The sequence below is a fragment of the Hyalella azteca genome, unplaced genomic scaffold, assembly GCF_000764305.2.
Source record: "Hyalella azteca isolate HAZT.00-mixed unplaced genomic scaffold, Hazt_2.0.2 contig9001, whole genome shotgun sequence".
Lineage (NCBI taxonomy): Eukaryota > Metazoa > Arthropoda > Malacostraca > Amphipoda > Hyalellidae > Hyalella > Hyalella azteca.
The window spans coordinates 130,088-146,700 of record NW_025939082.1 but is presented as its reverse complement, the minus strand read 5'-3'; the positions used below and the strand labels follow the sequence as shown (position 1 = coordinate 146,700).

At 39.2% G+C, this 16,613-nt stretch overlaps 1 protein-coding gene across 1 annotated transcript in view; it reads right to left on the bottom strand.

Moving 5' to 3' along the window:
* Positions 1 to 16,613, bottom strand: part of LOC108676112 (phospholipase A(2)) — a 111,554-nt gene that overhangs the window by 56,930 nt on the left and 38,011 nt on the right. The gene's annotated exons all lie outside the window — the stretch shown is intronic.

Sequence of the window (16,613 nt, the reverse complement as noted above, 5' to 3'; positions counted from 1 at the left end):
TGGTGGCCTACGTGCATTGTCCAGACCAATGGAAATCATCACTTACTCAGCAATCATCAGTTAGATCTATAAAGTGCACTCAGATTTTAAATTTGGATTATCGTTCATTTATATGCCACGAGAGAAATTACCATTCCCATGTGAGTAGGAGTGCATGTGAATGGTGAAAAAGGTCGCTTATATGCACCCTCTATAGTCATCTGGGAGAAGGGACGCTCTGGAGAAACACTTCCCTATAGAGGCACCCTCTAACTCAGACTGCGCGTCGGTCTCTTCTGAGTCTCATGGAAATGTTCTAGGGGCGAGTATCTGCTGTCGACCTTCTATGGTTCATTCTCTACAAAAACTGCAAAAACTGGTCCAGCATCTCTGTGCATCGCATCGTCTGCCGTAAAGATGGAGTATATGTTCTGCGGTGATTCGCATAGTAATATAAGATGGTACAGACTTATCCTGAGGGGTACAAATAAGAGCAAACCGAAACGTAGTGACACAAACACAATGGGTCTCATAAGACAAGTAGCAAGGCCATAATTTGTCACATAATGAAAATGAATAAATGTACATAGAATTTGTCTGTTTAGAAGCACCATGCGAGAAAATTTTACGGCTTAGATATTAAAAGCTACGCCAACGATGTAATTTGGCTGTGCAAACTAAATATTGATAAAAAACTTTCCCGAAAGAAATTGCAAAACGAATAAACTATCAGAGATGAGCATATTTCTGCCCCTTTGAGCGATTACCTGCCGGAGATTCTTGGATGTCATATTTAAAGGATCTCAATGCTTTCCACCACGTCTGATGGAGATGGTAATTATCACGCTGCTTTGAATGGGTCATGTTTTACGAGACAGTGTAATGTGTTCACGTTAGAGCTAAAGGAATTAAAGCTGCCGCTGGGAAGTTTCTATGGCCAAGACCTAAGTTATTGCTGCGATGCTGCTAGGGATCGAAGGCAGTCCATTTCCTGTGATTTCTTCCGTATAATCTGAATGATGACTTCAACGCTTTTTAAATGAACATTGAATTAGATTTGGCTCATTTAATGACGTAAAATGATCTTTATCGGATATGCTGAATGGATCAGTCCTTGCCTTTATGATATTACTAGGCCCGGGTACTCGAGTAATTCAATAGAGCATTTTAAAATGTAGTTTGAGACACGATGCTCTCAAATTAAAAAAATTGCTGTATAAAATTGATTGATACTTGCAGTATACAAATGATAAATGCTTGGTTACTCTATTTGCGGATCACCGCCTGTTACACTCTTCCATGCTTGCGCCGATAAAAACGAAATTATATTGAAAATATATAGTTAGAATTCATTTTTTCCTAGTGCATCGTGCTCAGTATACACACTCTAGGTGAGAATGAAGTGCTGAAAGTGAAAGTTTATTAACTGCATTTGTAGTCCAGAAACGTGCATGGATAACTCAATATAGCTTTCATCCAATTTTAGGAGCTCCAGCTTCACTTCTCACTAAGGCTTTATAATCTATCGATTCGCGTTCTCTGTAAAACGTACTGTAGTTTGCAACTTAAAATGATTGCATTAATAGGTAGCAATGCCACTGCAATAGGATCTTGGTTGAATAACTGAATAACGCAAAATCAAGGTAGTGGGTCCAAAGTTTGGATTAAATCGAAGTGTGGATAAAAAGAATCGCCAGTGATTCAATCAGTTAGCTCCTCAGCTTGACAATGAAAATTTTCGAAGTGATAGCAGGCTCACCAAATCGACAAAATGAATGTTAGTGAGACATTCGAAAAAAAAAGAGATTGGTTGGCTGGCATATCGCGGGATTATAAGAGCCATTCATGATTAGGCAGTATTTTAGTATTTAATGTATAGGTGCTAGATATACGCTTGACTTTTTAATCATTTCATGGTCAAGGAGAAATTGGTTGTTCTATTCCGCGATTATGAGCTTTATATTGCAGCACCGCAGAAATTTCGCATTAAGAGGTAATTTTTCATATCTTCTCTGGTCAATAACTTACCTATAAAGGACTTTAACAAAAATTCTAACTTTCAGGTCGTTCAAGTCCGTCGTAGAATTAACCCTCTATTATTTTTAACCCTTTAGCGGGCAAGTTACCGAAAATGTTCACTCAAAATCTCCTTCCAAAAGGGCTCAGCTTATTATACCTAACTGGCTATTGTTTGAGGCTACGTTATTAATCCTCTGAAAATTTACAATCATCTGCCCATCCATCCATACGTAGATTCACCGACTGTCATGCACACGAATTGAAATATGAGCAAATAAATGAAAATTTTGACTTGGATGATGAAATTGAGGCTCTTTCCGCATTTTTCTAAGTAGGAAGAAATAATATAATTTAATTAATTTAAAGTTGCTTGAGAAAATTAAATCAAATTGCAGCTCGATAGTTTCCCTTTGCATTTGAAATAATAAATTGAAAAATCCCATTTCTTTTAGCTTTAATGACCACGTTTTCTAAAATTTTAATTGGCGAATTACTTCAATATCATGCAAAATTTTGAAAAATCCATACAGGTCATTTTATCTCCTAAGTATCCATAGTTTTGCTTGGTCGCTCCGGAAATTCAAATTTCTGAATATTTTTTTTTTTGCTCCCGGGAAAAGGTTAAGAAAAATCAATACGATTTTCATGCTCGATTCCAATGAGTTTAAATGGAGAACAGTGCAAACGTTTTTTTTTCTCAAGCATTAAGGGTGTATTAAGGTGAATTGCGTTTCATGGTGAATTTTTTATTTATATGTTTCTGGATAGTTTTTAGATGTCACGCCTAAAATATCTCACGTCTGAAAATAAGTAGATTTTATATGGGTTAAACTAAGGAAGTACGGGAGAACTTCAAGACTGCATTCAATCAGCAATGGAGCAACATAACCTTCCCATAATACAGATCCAGGGTGACTGAAATCTGCATCTGGCAAGCTTTCAACTACTTGAAAGCTCCGTCCACCTAGGGTGCACACAATTAAATTTACTCTAATAATGTCGAATTCATGTTCGGTATTTAACTCTCAATAGCATGTGAATAGATACATTAGCTGTGTTACAGTATAGATGCTACATGTAACTAATTTTTCTTCAGTCTTTGTGAATGTTAGCGCCTGCATTTAAGCAGTTATATGTACTTACATATGTACTTACACGAGCATCATCGTTTATATAGCAAGCAAAATATGGTCGTGTGTGGTAAGATCCCTATCGTTCGTATACGGCCTTGAAGTACTATGCGAATTATCGCTGATGGCGAGCAGGACGAGATCTGGGAGAAACGACCAGTCTACCGTGCGGCGTCTATTGTCGCCCGCCACGGCCTTGAACACGCGCGCCACGGCTTGGATTTTCGACTGGGTAGTTTCCTGACCGGAGATGGCAGAGCTCTCAACGCCTTCGTCACGCCCTCGATGACAGCCGCAACTTCTCGACCGTCGGCTAGGGAGTCGAAATTTCCCTTGCTAGATCCTCGACCTTGGTCTGTGTCTGCGGTTCCTATGTCGTCTCCATCAGATTCAAAAACTGCCTGAAAAAGTTGGTCGAAACAATTTAATTGCATCTTACAAAGAGTACAACAAAAATTGTATAAACAAATTAAGGCTAATAATAGCCCATCTGAGCGTAAGGCCACCAAATACACAATAGGGTGGGAAACATATTTCCTCACCATAGCAGTGACTTGAGCCCTTCGGATCCTCTGCAGGTGCATCATAACGTAGCGTCTTTTGTCTGTGAGTGTACAGTAAGGGCACGTGCATTGCTCAAACGGGCAAATAGAGTGGCCTCGTTTTTTGGGAAACTGGTTGTGGTTCCGACACTTGTCACAAACCTGTTCGAGGGTAAGACATGATGAGATTGTTTCTAAGCGAAATGATACATGTGTTATGAGAAGTGCTATATTGAGCAGATTTTTGGTCTATAAAAATAAAGTAATCCAATTAGTATTCTCACGTATGCAACACAAAGGAAAACGTTTTACAATTCCTACACTATTATTCCCTGATACTTAATCGATAACTCGCAGTTGAAGTGTTGTGGTGGCCTACGTGCATTGTCCAGACCAATGGAAATCATCACTAACTCAGCAATCATCAGTTAGATCTGTAAATTGCACTCAAATTTTAAATTTGGATTATCGTTCATTTATTTGCCACCAGAGAAATTATCTTTACCATGTGTGTAGGAGTGCATGTGAATGGTGAAAACGGGCACTTAGTAACCCTCTTTTCTGGGAGAAGGGATACTCAGAAGAAATACTTCTCTTTAAATGCACCTTTTATCTTAGACTGCGCGTCAGTCACTTCTGAGTTTCATGAAAATGTTCTCTGAACGAGTATCTGCTGTTGACCTTATATAGTTAGTTCTTTACAAAAACTGGTCCAGTATCTCTGTGCACTGCACCGTCAGCCGTAATGATGTACAAAGTGGCCCAGTGATTAAAGTTCAGAGCATCAAGTTTGGAGCAGAGAGGCGCGGGTTAGATATAGATCCCCAGCTCTGTGCGCCAGTTTCTGGCCAGAATCGGCGAGAAGACCGGGCGGTTAAGCAAAGAAAATTCAAAGCAGTGAGTTGCTAGTTCAAGCCCGCAACAAGCTGTGGATGTTCTGCACTGTTAAGAATCCGCGACATGCCTACAGCCTAATAGACGCTGAAATCGCTATATAATTATAATTAATTTAATTATATTGTATGGAGTATGCTCGAGGATGCTTCGCATACAAATATACAATGGTACAGACTTATTCTGCGAGGTACAAATGAGAGCAAAACGATACATCAGTGACACAAACACACTGCGTCTCATAAGATAAGTGGGAATGTTATAACTGACGAATGTACCGAGAATTTGTCTGTTTAGAAGAACCATGCGAAAACATTGTATGTGCAAGATCCGAAAATCTCCATCAACGATGTGATATGGCCATGCAAATTCAATATTGACAAAAAAACTTTCCCTAAAGAAATAACGAAAAGAATGAACTGTCAAAGATGTGCATTTTTCTGCCCCTTTGAGCTATTACCTGTCGAAGATTCTTGTATGTTTTATTTAAAGGATCTCAATGCTTTCCACGAAGTCTGATGGAGATCGCAATTATCACGCTGCTTTGAATGGGTCATGTTTTACGAGACAGTGTAATGTGTTCACGTGAAAGCTGAAGGAATTAAAGCTGCTGCTGGGAAGTTTCAAAGGCCAAGACCTAAGTTATTGCTGCGATGCTGCTAGCCAAGCATCGCAATCAATTTCCTGTAATTTTTTCTGTAGGATCTAAATCATGACTTCAATTCTTTTTAAATGAACATTTAATTTGATTTGGCTCATTTAAATAAGGTAAAATGATTTTGATCGTATATGCTGAAAAGCTCAGTCCTTGCCTATATGGTATTATAAGGCCCGGGTAATACTCGAGTAATTCATTAGAACATTTAAAAATGAAATTTGATACACGACGCTCTCAAATTAAAAAGTTTGCTGTATATAAGTGATTGATACTTGCAGTATAAAAATGATAAATGATTGGTCTCGTTGCGGATCACCGCCTGTTACACTCATTCATGCTTGTGCCGTCAAAAATGAAAATACATTAGAAATATATAGGGTAACATGGGGCAGCGAGCCCACTGTGGGTCATGGGCCCATAACGGGCTTCCCGCTAAGTATGGCAGATATTGGTCCGTGTTCTCTACCGCCGGTCGACAGTTTCACTGGGATGTAGTGTGTGACTCTACGTTTTTCTAAGAGTTCGAGTTGATAAGTTACTCGCAAATAACTGTTTCAGCCCAGATAAAAGTTTTTTTGCTGCTTTATAAAACTGTTTTTGATTACTCTATGCGAAGCTTTTCAAAGTACTGTGAATTTTATTTTGAAAGTAAAATTTATAGGAATAATTTTGAGTTCAAGTTTAGACTATTAGCTTTTAAAATAAAATGTTGACACGATATAAATTGAAATGATACCTAGTGCATGGGGCAACGAGCCCACGCGTGTCACGGGGCAAAGCGCCCATGGTGGGCTCAATACTCCTCTGTGAAGTCTTGTGTATACAACATTAGATTTGTCTCAATGAGCTTTGCAAAACTATGACTAGCTTTTTGAATTACAAACCATACTTCATATTGTATGATTTTTTTATATACCGCCTCAAGGCAGCAGGTTCTAGTATCTAGTTATGCGTATTTATGACCCCTTATCGAGTTATTGACTCTTGCCTTGCCAAAAGTTGATTTCAGTCAACACCAATGAGCCAATAGTTGATGAGTTTTTATGGTGTTGGCTGAAATCACGATTAAGTTCGAATTCCCTGCTCATAATATCTGGATTATGGACGAAACTCTTCTTATTATTACATTCTCTACACTTTACTTACATTCTTCTTATTTTGAATATTCTTCTATTCTAAATATTCTAATATTTTTCATTACGTTCTTCTTATTTTGAACTGTTAAGTGTTGTTTTATCATTTAAAAAATATGCATATGGGCCCATTGCCCCCAGGGGTGGGGCAAAGGGCCCATCTGAAACTTTTTGCAAAACAATGTTTCATTAAAAATTGAATAGTTCTTTAGGCGTGTAATTCACATTATACATTCCTCATTAGTTGTACCTTTAATAATAATAATAGCGGTTTCAGCGTTTATTAGGCCGTAGGCCTGTCGCCGATTCTTAACATCGCAGAACATTCACAGCATTTTGAGGTCTCAAACTCGCAACGCACTGCTACAATTCTGCTGTGCTTAACCGCCCGGCCTCCTGGCCGATTCTGACCAGAAACTGGCGCACAGAGCTGGGATCGAACCCGCGCCTCTCTAGTGCATCAATCTTGGTACTCTGAACTTTAACCACTGGGCCACCCTGCCCAACAAAACAAAGAACCACCTCGTATCAATTGAAACTTCATCAAAAATTTCGTTTAAAAAAATGGGGGGCCCGCTGCCCCATGTTACTATAGTTAAAATACTTTTTTTTAGTGCATCGTGCTGTGCACACACTGTAGGTGAGAATGAAGTGCTGAAAGTGAAAGTTTATTTACTGCACGTGTAGTATAGAAAAGTGAAAATTTCTGATTTGATAGATGCATGGCTCCCCAAATCGATAAGTGAATGCAGTTATTGATACATTTGGGAAAGAAAGGAGACTTTTTGGCTGGCTTATCGCGTTATTATAAGAACCACTCATGATTAAGCAGTATTTTAGTAGTTAGTATACATGTGCTAGATATACGCTTGACTTATTAATCAACTCATGGTCAAGGAGAAATTTGCTGGTATCTTGCGCGATTATGAGCTTTATTGCAACACTGAGAAATTTCATGTTTGGAGGTAATTCTTTATATATTCTCTGGTCAATAATTTACCTTTACAAACGCTGACTTGAAATTTTTTTTCCAAACTTTCTAGTCGTTTAAGTCTGACATTGAATTCATGAGAGACTAAATTTAAATTCTCCATATGCCCAAATTAACAATCGCCTTTATAAAGATTCGTTGTAAGTTTACCATCGACACAATGCTGTTATTAGAATATTTTTAATAAACAAATTACTGCATTTTTAATGATTGATTCCAATGAGATCAAATAAAGAACAGTGCAAATTTTTTTCCGTTCGCCCTTTTTTCATTAATTTCATGACTTGTGGTGATCGAAGCATCTCAGTCTGCATGTTCTCTGCCAAGGTCAGATCCTATCGAAGTATTCTAATCGTCTATACATTCAGTACCTGGTTAACCTTGAAGACTAGCAAGCTGCTCGCGCCATTACATGCATGGCTGTAGCAACTGTCATTGCTCGTAGTGCTACGCTCTTACATCTTGGGATAAACTGCTATATTCATACTTATAAGAGTTTGTGTAGACTCAGTCACGTTGCGGTATCTTATGTAGTTACTCTAGTAATATAATCGTGCCGGTGTAGTAATTATGGCAGTGATGCTATGGTTTCTTAGCATTAATTTGTACGCTCGTGCATTACATGTATACGTACGCAGTTACCCTTTTACACTGATGTCTTATCATTGACTGCTTTAGTTGATCAAAGTGCATCGCAGTGACCCAGTAATCCTCTAACACGCGCGTCTAGCACAAAGGTCGGCACTCTTTTTTTTTGAGTTGACGACGGTGGACGGCAAAAAATTACTTTTTGTCGATTCGCTGAAACATACAAACCGGTGAAAAAATATACCATTATTGACATTTTTGACGATCAAAAAGAAAGAGAAATGTAGTGAAGAAATTGACCTGACGAAGCTTTTTATAGTGCCTTACTGAATTTTTTACGATATGTTCAAAGAGAAAGAAGCAATCTTCACTGTTATGATGTAAAGACAAATAGGGAAAAATATATCAACCTATAAAGGATTCGACTGCTTCAAAATTTTAAGAGATTGATAGTTGCAAAATTTATATGAATTTAATTTTGTAAAAATAGTTAAATTCAAATTCAGCCACTAATGATTTGGCTATGGCCATCATGGAAATGTGCGCTGTTTTTTTTTCAAAAAAGAATAATGAAAAATACAAAAACTCCCCTAATTATCAATGTATACTTGCAAGCAATGGGATGGCTGAGCTTGATTTTTGTCTGCAAGGCTGTTGATCTCTGTAATCGTCGACTCTTCCTTCGTTAACGCGACTGTGAATAAAATTGAGGCAACAAAGAATCCTGAACATTTCAAGAAATTATTTGTGGATAAGGTGAATGTACTTGTAGGTACATTTCCACGGTACAACTCTTCGTGCCGTGGATGTCGAGGGAGTAGACATCATAGGTAAGGACAAAAACACCTTCGAGTGTCCTTCATCACCAGGGAGGCGAGGAACAGGATTTGATGCCAGTAAAGAGGAAGAAACATGACAATCTATTTTTGAACGAATACCTGACCAAAACACGAGTTGCTCTTCTGAACAAGCTGAGAACGCTGAAGAGATGTATAATAAGTCTGTCGTGAAGGTAAACGCATGGCAGGGTTAGGTTTGTGATAAAACTAAGGATAGTGACAATTAAGATCTCATTCATCAACTGTGTGTCTGACCTGGTTAAATTCGAGGCGTCGTTGCTGATTTCTGCTGCCTAATGCCCTGTCTACAGTTATATATTGCTAGTCTTCCTCTTTTCGCAATGGCTGAATTAATCTATCCTGGTGTATCTCTTAGAGATGATCTGGTTGCTGATATTCCTGAAATTTACTATAAAATGTACGACTGTGATACTTTTTCAGACCGAATGAGTGGTATTGTTGAAAAATTAAAGTCCTTCTCACTTGTGTGCATTACTATTAGAAGTATGAGGGGAAAATTGACCAACTCTTGGTATTTCTTAGCGCTTGCGATTTTAATTTTTCAGTAATTTTAGTAACGGAAACGTGGAATCGCCCAAATAAATTGTTTAATATTTGGGGTTTTTCCAAATTTAGCATTTACCGCAATCGCCATGGGGGTGGCATAACTGCCTATGTCGATAAAAAATTCAGTGCACCGTTAGTTGAAGCGTTCACATGGGTAAAAACCGAATATGAATTGCTGAATATATGTTAGTTTGCCTGCGTTTGACCTCTCATTTTTTTGTGTCTATCGACCTCCTTCGCAGAGCGCTCAAAGTTTCCATTAGTTTTTTTTTCACTGGAGGCTCTATAAAAATTTGGTGATCCAATAAATCAATCTTTTGTGGCGACTTCAATATTAATCTGTACAATCTTCTTAACCTCTGTTCAACCAACAGTTTTTTTCGTGACAGTTTTTGTAGCAATTTTTATCCAGTCAAAACTAAACCAATCAGAATCGCCCATGAAAATCCTGTTACGTCTTATCCACTGCTTGATAAAATTTGGTGTAATTTGTACAGAACAAACCCAGAATCAACCGTTATTGACTGTGACCTATCACATCACTTTATGGCATTCATTTATTTTGAAACTGAATTTCCGACTGCTCCAGCTAGAAAAAAACTTGCCTTATTCATGCTGACAATATTCCAAGGTTTAGGGTGAAAATGAACCGCTTTCCCTCTGTTTTTCTAATTATGATGAACCTAACCCTGCAATGCAGTCTTGCGTGGCCGAATTTTCCCAAGCTTACAGTGCATTTTTTCCTATAAAGTTTGCCACGATTAGGATCGAAGCATGGGCCTCCTTATGTGACTGCCGAAATAAAGTCTGCCATCAAGAAGAAGCATGAACTTCTAAAGCTTTCTCGCACTGATGTAATTTACCGTAAATCTTCCTCTACTTATCAGAACGTATTGAATGCGCTATATTGAAAATAGTTAAGTATAGTATAGTAGTATAGTATAGTATCTTCGGCATTAAATAAATAGGCCTGGATAGGCCTGTCGCCGATTCTTGTACTTTTCTTGACTATAGACTGGCCTTACGGACGGTAGATTTAAAATCGCTTCTAGATATCAGGTGTTCCGTAGGGTACGAGGCATTTTAAGACTGAACATATGCTCATGCATGGCCTTGTCTAGTCTGTTCTTGAACGCGTTCATACTCGGAGCGTCAACAATATCTTCAGGGAGGCTGTTCCACATGTCAGTGACTCGAAGCGAGAAGAAATGTTGTCGCGTGGATAAGTTGAACCGCATTTTTTTTAGTTTATAGCTGTGGCCCCTGGTGTTGGTTCTTGTTTCAAATTCTAGTAATCCTTCTGGGACCTTGTACAAACCATGAGTATACTTGTATACTTCAATGAGGTCACCACGCAGGCGACGATAACGGAGACTGGGAAGGTTCATAACCTTCAATCTTTCTTCATAAGACTTGCCCTTTAATCCTGGTATTATCCTTGTTGCACGTCTTTGAACACTCTCAACTAAATTTTTGTCCTTTTCAAGTCTCGGTGACCACACAACGTTTCCAAACTCTAGGTTTGGGCGCACGACGGAGGTGAACAACAGCTTCATCATTTCTATATCTAGGTACTCGTAGGAGCGTCTGATCAGCCCAAGCAGTTTATTGGATGTATTAACTTGCGTTTCGATATGCCTATAAAATTTTAGCTCCCTGTCGACACAAACTCCAAGATCTTTTTCCACGCAAGACTTCTCAATCATAACCCTCTCGTTGCAACCGTGTCTTCTCATGCTGTAAGCTTGCTGTGCATTGTTCTTGCCGAGGTGAAGTACTTTACATTTGTCAGCATTGAAACGCAGCTGCCACGCATCAGCCCAGTCAACTAAACAATCAAGATCATTTTGCAGTTGCATTTTATTTGACGCATCCTTAACTGTATTATAAACTTTTGTGTCATCGGCATACATGGAGCACACGCTTGACACTACTTCTGGTAGATCGTTTATAAAAGCGACAAATAAAACTGGTCCAAGAACGCTTCCTTGCGGTACGCCACTTGGCACAGTTACCCAGTCTGATACGTTCCGTTAATGCTGACACGTTGTCTTCTGCCTACTAGGAAATTTCTGATCCATTGGAGTACATTTCCCTCTATTCCCAAAGAAATCACTTTACGTAACAGTCGCTCATGCGGAACACTATCAAATACCTTGGCAAAATCGAGGTACAGTCCATCCACTGGCACCCTTTCATCCAGCAGGCGAGTCCAATTATTCAAGGTAGACAGGAGATTAGTGGTGCATGATCTGCCAGCAATAAAGCCATGCTGACAGTCTGATAGAAGATGTGTATGCGACCTGCTGAAAGTCATGCTTGGTAGAAGACTGTTCAGTACTTGATCGTTATCAGAGGAACTGTTGGGTGATCTATACAGGGCACCTATAAGGAGGCTATCCCTGCTTTTTAAAGAAAGCTCACACCACACTGATTCTCTAGCTGATTGGTGCTCTGCTGATAACTTAACTTGTTGGGCCCCATAAAAGGTTCTAACCCACAGACCTACACCTCTACTACACTGCTCTTCGTTTAAATTATGAAAGCAATCAAAACCTGGAAACTGAAATTCAACTGGTAAAATTTTACCCCCGTGATTTTTGGGGAGTGTCTCTGTAATACAAATAAAGTCTATACACTCGTTTTCGATCACAGTTAACAGTTCATTTCTTTTGTTCAAAACGGAATCAGAGTTCGTGTAGAAACATTTCAAAACTTTTTGTGCACTTCCATCTTGCTGTATGAATAAACTTTTTACCTTATTTACAGAACTGGATTTATATACATGATTTCCACTATTTAATTGTCATTCTTCTCCCGTGACTGTCGGCGAGCGGTCGGAGTCCTCGTGAGATCTTGAATGGTGTTGAGGACTCCGATCTTGAATGGTGATTTTCCGTGTTTCTGCGTCTGTTTCGCTCCTGCCATTTCTTGCGGAACTCCGCCCTCTGTAAAGGGGTGGAATCCTTTTTCACAAAAACAGACTTGAATTCAACAGTTTCTCCTAATTTTTTCGCTGCTTTCAGCACGCTCCAAACCTGGGCCGGATCCTTCACAGTCACCAATAGAGGTCTGCATGCGTTAGTAGCAGCATTCTTGGAGCGCAGCCTCTTGCACGATGCAATATCAACCGGCGTGCTTAGTGCACATACTTATTGTCGGCCATCACACGTTCGTTCGTCTCAGATGCGGTGCTTTCGGGAATGCCGAACCAAACAAGGTTGCACTTCCTTCGTTCTCTGTCTAGTAATTCGCGGGAGCTTTCGCTAGCGATTTCGGCTATGTCCACGTTGTGATTCTTCAGTTCCATCTTTTCCAAGTTTTTTATATTTTTCCGTTGAGCTCTCTCTTCGATCAGCTCTTTGCGCAACGAGCTTAGTTCATTACTCAAAGAGCCAACTAAATTACTCAACGTGTTCATCTCTTTCCGATAATTGTTTTCCATATCAGCTCGAAATGCTGCGAACAGAGCGAACCAATTCTCTTCCATCTGCTTCTCGCTTTTCCTGGCACGGAGAGTCGGTTTCTCGCAGTCGCTACAGAACCAGTGAAACGACTCTGTTTTCTGTAGGAAAGAGTATTCTTCAGAGCTCAGCTTCGCGTAACTGATGCAAATGAAATCCTCGCTGTGTTCACAGATGACCATCTGATCATCTTCTCTCAACGAGGTCTCTTTGCAAAACTTGCATGCATCTTCAACTACGCACTTCGATCTCCTGTTCGATTTTTTCGGTGCATCTTGTTTCGACGAACCGCATTCCTTCTTAACAATCTTGTTTACTTTCTTCCCAGCCATCGAAATGTCTTCTTTCTTAATTGTTTAATGATTTCCGGGTTCCTTCACTGAGATTTAGCAAGGGTCTCTCACAGCAATAAATCACCGGAAACAATAAATCACCGGAAACAAGCCTGATGAACACAACCGCCCTACGGTAGTAAAGTTCCTGAAGTACAGCACAGCCACTCGACGGTAATAAAGTTCCTGAAGTACAGCACAACCGCCCGACGGTACAGGAAGTACAGCACAATCGCCCGACGGTAATAAAGTTCCGGAAGTCCAGCACAACCGCACGACGGTAATAAAGTTCCGGAAGCAATTCAAGCAGGAAACAAGTCGGTCAGGCTCCTGGAGCGACTACACAACACGTCTGATCTCCACCGCGTCTCAATCTGAACTTAAGAAGAAGTACTTCTGAATTAAAATTCAGCAGGACTCGAACGACTCTAGGGTTTTATTTAGCACATACTAACTCCTTACTTGCTAAGAATCTTACACTGAAAAAGATTGAATTGTCCAAAACTAATAAGCTTACGTCTGGCCCCGATGCATCTACAGAATTCAACAATTATTTTATCTCTGTAGCCAATGACATAACAAAAGATTTAGGTCCCGTGAGAGATGGTACGACTTTTGGTGTCCCATTTTGTGAGGCATCCTGCTTCCTATCTCCTACTTCTGCATCAGAAATAAAAAGTTTGTTACGACTATACAAAGACAAGAGGCTTCATATTGAGGAAATTCAGACAAGAATATAACTTGAAGCTGCTGACATCGTAGCGCCAGTTTTAGCCCATATTTTTAATTTGTGTATGTCGATATACGAGCGTCCACCCTGATGTCCAAAATCGCACCAATGTCATACCAGTTTTTAAGTCCGGCAACTCGAATAATGTGTGCAACTATCGCCCCCACATCTACTCTACCTTATTATAATAAGATTTTCGAAACAATTCTGCACCGCAGACTTACAAATTTTCTAGACAAATTATCACTTATAGCTGATGATAAATTTGGTCTCCATGAAGGCACTAACACGACTATGACAATATTCGATCAAGTCAAAGACCTGCTGATAGCATTCCATGCAAGAATCTACTGTATTGCTCTTTTTCTCGATTAGCAAAAAGCCTTCGATTGCGTAAAACAACAAATTGTCCTAAGTAAACTCTACCGTTATGGCATCAGGGGCTCTTTTTATTCGTTAATTCAGTTATATCTAACCAATAGAGATCAATACGTTTCATTCAACGAGTTCGAATCACCCATTTGACCAATTACGATTGAAAAAAACAGGGCTCTGTTCTCGGGCCCCTTTTCTTTAACATTTTCATAAATGATATCGCCTCTTCTTCTAACGTGAACTGCAAGTTCTTTGTTGATGACGCTGTTTTTTATATCAAAAATGTACCTACCATAACGCTTGTGATAGTATATCGGAGCTGTCAGCGAATTTGTCAAGGTGGCTATGAGACAAGTTAGTGGTGCTCACCGATAAAACTTAAAATGATGCTTTTTACTCCGAAATCAGTTTCAGTTTTTTGGAAAATCACATTCAATCTGACACTTTTAGATTGAGCTGAGGATTTTCGTTTTCTGGGCTTAATCCTCGACAACATTATTTCTTTTAAAAAACACATTACCTACGTTTGTCAGGGGCTCAGTTAATTAAGCCCACGGGGTGCTTCATGCTCTATCCGGCGTCTTATCTTTCTCTTCATTGAAATCGCTTTTTCATTCATTGTTTTTATCTAAACTTTCAAACACATTAGTAATATGGGGTGGTGTATCTCTCAGTACTAAGAAACCAGTTGCCACGTTAATCAATGAGTCGCTGTGATCAATCCTTAATTCCTTAGGTTTAGATATATTAACAATATCCCGTTTACTCGTACAAACGAATTATATAGGCCATCGAAAATATTATAACTGGAGGGAGCGCAGCCGCGCACCACCAATTTTGTGCACCAATAAGCCCTGAATCGAACGCCTTGGATCTCTCCGGACCTACACCAATCAGCCGTGCACCACTCGGCTTTGTCCTCTTCCGGCCTTGACCACCACCTGCCGTGCACCACCAGGCCGCGGATCGAATATGACTTCCAGGCATCGTTAAATTACGTAATTTTACGTTCACCACATCTGAGGTTAGGTTTCAGATAGCATAGTTCTCTTCCAAAATTTATCGTCCTTCGACAAGTGGCCGTTCGACCGAAAGCTGGTTCGACCCACGGCCTAGATACGGACGGCTTAAAGTGTTGAAGGCTACGTTCCGGAAGGCAGGAATCATGATGGTCCATTACATCCATGGCAGTGGTGGTCTTCGGCAGGCGACCCATAACTGGATGTACAAGTTTCAGATTTCAAAGTTCCTGAATAGGGCACTATTTCACGGCAAACGTCCTTTATAATCTATTTTCGTCCTTCACTTTCCTCGCCATTCCCATAATACCATAGGCGGACACTTTAATTTACCGCCAGTTTGCTTAGCGGTAGATAGAAAAACACGCTACAGTTTTCAATTGAGTAAATATTTTAACGAGCTGCCGGACGATTTAAAATAAAATTATTACAAATTCTTTTGAAAAACAAAATTTCGGGATTTTATGCCTACCCAGCCTTAGTTTAATGTTTATAATAAGGCTTTTTTAGTGTTACATGTGTTAAGTTTACTTTTTAAGTGACCTACTGTCTGAAGTTGTTCTGGGTAGCTCGTATAATAGTATTAATTTGTAAACAGTACGTTTTATATTCTTGTCATTATCTCATTATCATTTAATAGAGTCTTGTACCGCCTCTGTTGCCTGTCCAATTGTCGCCCTCGAAGCTGTTTGGCTTGTATGGGCATTCACTATAGAATCTTTTTGTCACTTCTCTGATCCTTTTGTACATTTGTTACGTGCTGTTTACTCTTATGTGAATAAAGAATAAAGAAAGAAAGATATTTATTTTGCAATTCGTGAGCTTCAGCCATAAATCGCCACGGTTTTACGAGTTTAGTCCATTTATCTACTTTGTTAGTAATCGCTTTCACATGGCAAAAACAAGCTTCGACAATACAAAAAGTTTGCAATGCAAGCAAAAAGCTTGACTTCTGCCTTAAGGTTGGGATAGTAAGTGACAGTGCTGACATATGGGTCCAATATACAGGAAGAGTCTGCGTTCAAACAAATATTTAGCTTCTAGATCTACCCACCAAATCTATCATCTTTTAAGTCAGATTATTTAATAACTTTCATTGTCTGATTTGATGTCAAATGCAATCTTCATACCTTCCAAATCTTGGAAACTTGTTTCGAAATATATTATTAATTTATTCAAATGTTTATAATGTATCTCCAAGTCCCTGCCTAAAAAGCTTTCAGACTTCTTCATTCTTGATAAGTTGAAAATATCTCAAATAACTACTTTGCTGTGAGAATTTAAATAGCTCATTTTTCGCTTAAAAGCCAATGATTTTATTGTTCGAGCTAAAATGGTTCTTCCATTTGACTT